Genomic DNA, 4,913 nt, shown 5'->3' with positions numbered 1-4,913 from the left:
AATAATCAAACTTACATCGCTTGGGTAATCTATTCATATTACACTTAAGCTATGTGGTTGCTCAATCCTATTTTATCACTACAGTTCGGTTTTTTGCTTTTCTTTTTTATATGTTCTTTATAATTTTGTAGGTGTCACTGTGTCAGCTAAATCCTTCAAAAAAATTGTAACAAATGTAAAAAAGTTAAATGACTGGTTGTATTTGGCTGGTTGTTTGAAAGAATATTCCCACTAACAGTTTATCAATAATGGTGATAGTCGTCTTGTGTGGCCAATAATTTCAAAGGTAGTCTTTTTGGTCCTTATCCATTTGGCTCTTTTTGATTATCAGGTCACACAATCTCCCCTTATTGATAAAAATTTCATTTTGTTTGATCCCTCAAGCATACATTCAATTCAATGGCATCTACTTCAGCTTCTTACGTTCCAAAGAGCTTCAAGTAGGACGTTTTTTTGAGTTTCAGAGGTGAAGACACCCGTAAGAACTTTGTTGATCATCTTTACCATGCTCTCCAGCAAAGAGGCATTACCACTTATAAAGATGATGAAAGAATCGAGAAAGGGAAAAAGATCAACTCATCAGATCCATTCAAGACTCAAAGTTTCACATTATTGTTTTCTCGAAGAACTATGCATCTTCATCATGGTGCTTAGACGAGCTCGTAGAGATTATGGAGTGTGGGAAGAAAAAGGAACATACTGCTTACCCCGTCTTTTACGATGTGGAGCCCACTGAAGTTCGCAACCAAATTGGGGCAGTTGGAAATGTAAAGGAAGAGGTTGCTAAGAGATGGAGAGACGCTTTGAAAGAAGCAGCCAGTCTGGCTGGGAGGGAGTTGAAGACCACTTTCGATGGGTAACTCCTTAATCTTATTTTCTTTATATACTTTTCTTTTTAATGTGTTTAATAGCGACATCCGTGATATTACTTCATATATGGTTGAATGTTTTGGATTTATTTACAATTCACGGATAATATTGAGTAATCTAATTTAATCGTTTCTAACACACAGACATGAAGCTAAGTTTATTCAAAAAATCGTTGAAGACATTACATTAGAGCTACGCTTCATAGATTCAAGCATTGATGGAAAATTAATAGGCATGGAGGCCCGTGTAAAGGATGTAGTTTCATCTTTAGAAATAGGTTCTAATGACGTTCGTATAATAGGGATCAAAGGGATGGGCGGTGGCGGGAAAACAACTTTGGCCAGAGCTGTTTTTGATCATATATCCATTTGGTTCGAAGGTAAAAGCTTTGTGGAAAATATTAAAGAAGTTTCAAAAGTCTCTTCATCTGGTTTAAAGAAATTGCAAAAGGGGGTCCTTAGAGATGTGTTAAATGAAAAAAACATTAATATATCAAGTGTTTCTGACGGGAAATATTTGATGAAAAAGATGATGTGTAGCGTGAAGGTTCTTGTTGTTCTAGATGACGTGGATGAGATAGAACAACTTGAGGCGTTGGCGGGTGAGCCTACTTGGTTTAAGCCAGGTAGTAGAATCATCATCACAACAAGAGATGAACAAGTGTTGTTAGCACACCGAGTAAACTTTATTAATGATGTCAAATTGTTGTCACATGAGGAAGCAGTTTGCCTCTTTAGTAGGTATGCATTTGAGAGAGAGATTCCACTTCAAGGGTACGAAGAGCTATCAAAAAAAGTTGTGCATTATGCTGCCGGTCTTCCCTTAACAATCAAAGTGTTAGGTTCATCTCTTTGCGGTAAAAGTGAGGATGAATGGGCAGATGCCGTCGAAAGACTACAAACAATTCCATCAGAGCAAACTTTGAAAAGGTTGGAACTAAGCTATATTGGTCTAGAGAATGATCATAAAGAAATATTTCTAGACGTTGCATGCATACTGAAGAGTCAAACAAAGAAGAACGCGGTTAGAGTACTTCAAAGCCGTGGATTTCATGCGGAAATAGGTTTAAGAGTTCTTGAACAAAAGTCTTTGATAACTATAAATATTCATGATTTGTGCTTGCATGACCATATTGAAGAAATGGGAAGAAATATTGTTCGTCGTTTCTATCCTGAAGAGCCAACCAAACATAGTCGATTATGGGTTAAAGAGGAAATTGAAGATATATTGTCTAATGAATTGGTATGGTTCATATCCTTTTAAGGTAGAAAGCTGAAAATTTATTTTTTGTGTCATAAATTTCGAGTCAGCCATTTTTTACAGGGTACTGAAGCAACTAAATGTATTACACTTAAGCATCCTGATATCAATCCGACTACAATAATGAAAGGTCTTCGAAAGATGAAGGGACTTAGAGTCCTTGATGTTGAATATGCAAATATGGCCATGGAAAATGATGAAGTTGACCAATACCTGCCAAATAATCTACAATCACTTTATTGGTCTTATTACCCATTTTGTTGTTTACCTGATTCATTTCTGGCAAACAAGCTCGTTAACCTTGGAATGCCTTATAGCAATATCTCTCAGTTGTGGGAAAAGGGAGAAAGAAAGGTAATAACCGATTAGTTGTTTTACATAATTCGTTGTCATGCTATATTTTTGTCATTACATTGATATTCATCTTTTTTTTTCTTCACATGATAGGATCTTAGTAAGCTTCCTTAACCTCCGAAATTCATCTTTGAGAACGTTTGACCTTGGGATGACTCCGAATCTCCGGACATTAGATCTCAAATATTCTCATCTTCTTGTAGAACTCAAAGCCCTCGATGAATGTCCGTATCTCGAGGAGTTAGATCTAACAAACTGTATTAACTTTGTTGAACTCAACATGCGTGTTGAATGCCCAAAGCTCAAACTCCTCAACCTCAGTTTCTCTAAGGTGAGTAAACTTAACCTTGGTATGACTCCAAGTCTAGAGACGTTAGATCTTGCTAGATGTAAAGATTTTATTGAACTCCACATGCCCGTTGAATGTCCAAAGCTCAAACTCCTCAACCTTAGTTTCTCTAAGTTGAGTAAACTTAACCTTGGGATGACTCCAAATCTAGAGAAGTTAGATCTTGATAGATGTAAAGATTTTATAGAACTCCATATGCCTGTTGAATGTCCAAAGCTCAAACTCCTCAACCTTTGTTGTTCAAAGGTGAGTAACCTTAACCTTGGGATGACTCCAAGTCTTCAGGAGTTACATCTTTATGGATGTGAATATTTTGTTGAACTTCGCAAGCCTGTTGAATGTCCACAGCTCAAAGTCTTCAACCTCAGTATATTTAAGGTGAGAAACTTTAACCTTGGGATGACTCCAAAGTATAGACAAATAAATTATATCTAAAGGATGTGACCTTTTTGTAGGACTCCTCGTGTTCGTTGAAAGTCCAAAGCTCAAAATCCTCGGCCTACATCGTCCAAAGGTGGGTAACCTTAACCTCAGATAACTCCAAATGCCTATTGAATGCCCAAAGCTCAGATTACTCTTCCTAAGTGGTTCTAAGGTGAGTAACCTAAACCTTGGGCCGACTCCAGATCTTTAGAATCTAAAGATGTGACCTTTTTGTAGGACTCCTCGTGTTCGTTGAAAGTCCAAAGCTCAAAATCCTCGGCCTACATCGTCCAAAGGTGGGTAACCTTAACCTCAGATTACTCCAAATGCCTATTGAATGCCCAAAGCTCAGATTACTCTTCCTAAGTGGTTCTAAGGTGAGTAACCTAAACCTTGGGCCGACTCCAGATCTTTAGAATCTAACGTTCGATTAAAGAGATCAGGAATGTTCCATATAACATTTGTTTGTTGAAACATTTGAAATATCTTAGCCTGAAAATTTGTAAGCGTTTTGAGCTGTTACCCTGATATATTTTCAAATTAGAGTGGTTAGAGGTGTTAGACCTAACCAATTGTATATTCTTACAAGATATTCCAAACATCATCTGTTTGAATATGCTTTTAGTCCTAGCTATATTTTTTTTACAACCAAATCCAAGTCGAGTAAGTCTACATTTAGAATGGATATGCTTTTAGTCCTAGTTAACTGTGTCTTTGCTATATTTTTGTTCAAAACATACCCCGTGTCCCGATAATAAAAGATCATTAAAGGGTTGAAATTAACTTATGTGTCACAAACTTCATTTCATTTTGTATAAGCTTTCAAAATTTTAATTAGTAATTAATTTAGTTGATCAACAACTAAATAACAATTATGGTTTATATAAGTACTACTTTTCAACTAAAAATATATTTTATTGCCATTTGATGTGACCTCATGTTTCTAATGTCCAACAACCAAATAACAATAATGGTTTGCCTATGTTTGAGCTTCGAAGATTCAGAAATCTTTTTTCGCGGGTTAAGTGGATAAACCGGGTAAATATATAAATTTAACAAAGCAAAATTATAAAAGAGAAAGGTTCTATTATTTTATTTTAACTTTTTTTTCCTTTCTTTTTTGTTTGTCTATTACTTGGTTTTATCATTTTGTATACATTCTAATAGGGTAAGGTTAAAATGAAAACCCACTTGAGTTGTGAAAACCCGCGAAAACCTTATGTAACATCGTTTTTTTTTTTTTTTTTTGTTACATATAATATATGTTGTAACATTTAATACAAAACATTGAAACTTTAAAAAAAATGTTTTCCTATTTTTTAACATTTTTTTACTAATTTTTATATATGTTTTCAGAAGAGAGAAAAAGTTATATTTATATTTACATTTTTTATTCACTTAAGTTATGGACCACAAGATTTAAACATTAATTAAAAACATGTGGTTGAGAATGAGTTTCTAGAGTTTTCATAACTCAAGTGGGTTTTCATTTTATACTTAGCCTATTTCAATATCTCTAATCTTCAATCTGAAGTTGGATCATAATTCTGCTTATGAGATGGCCATGATTAAGAATTTTGTGACAGGAGTATTATCACTTTTTGAGAGAATTAAGGCCGGACCTGTTCAAACTTTTGGGAATATTAAACCTTGTATC

At 34.9% G+C, this 4,913-nt stretch overlaps 1 pseudogene; it reads left to right on the top strand.

The window, feature by feature from the left end:
* The first annotated feature begins 399 nt into the window (after positions 1–399).
* Positions 400–3,268, top strand: LOC143602862 (disease resistance protein RUN1-like; annotated as a pseudogene).
* Positions 3,269–4,913: the final 1,645 nt, after the last annotated feature.

Source organism: Bidens hawaiensis, unplaced genomic scaffold (genome assembly GCF_021521415.1).
Source record: "Bidens hawaiensis isolate Kalapana, Puna unplaced genomic scaffold, B.hawaiensis_p1.1 tig00059940_1, whole genome shotgun sequence".
NCBI lineage: Eukaryota > Viridiplantae > Streptophyta > Magnoliopsida > Asterales > Asteraceae > Bidens > Bidens hawaiensis.
The sequence above is the reverse complement of the archived record's forward strand: the minus strand, read 5'-3'. Positions and strand labels throughout refer to the sequence as shown.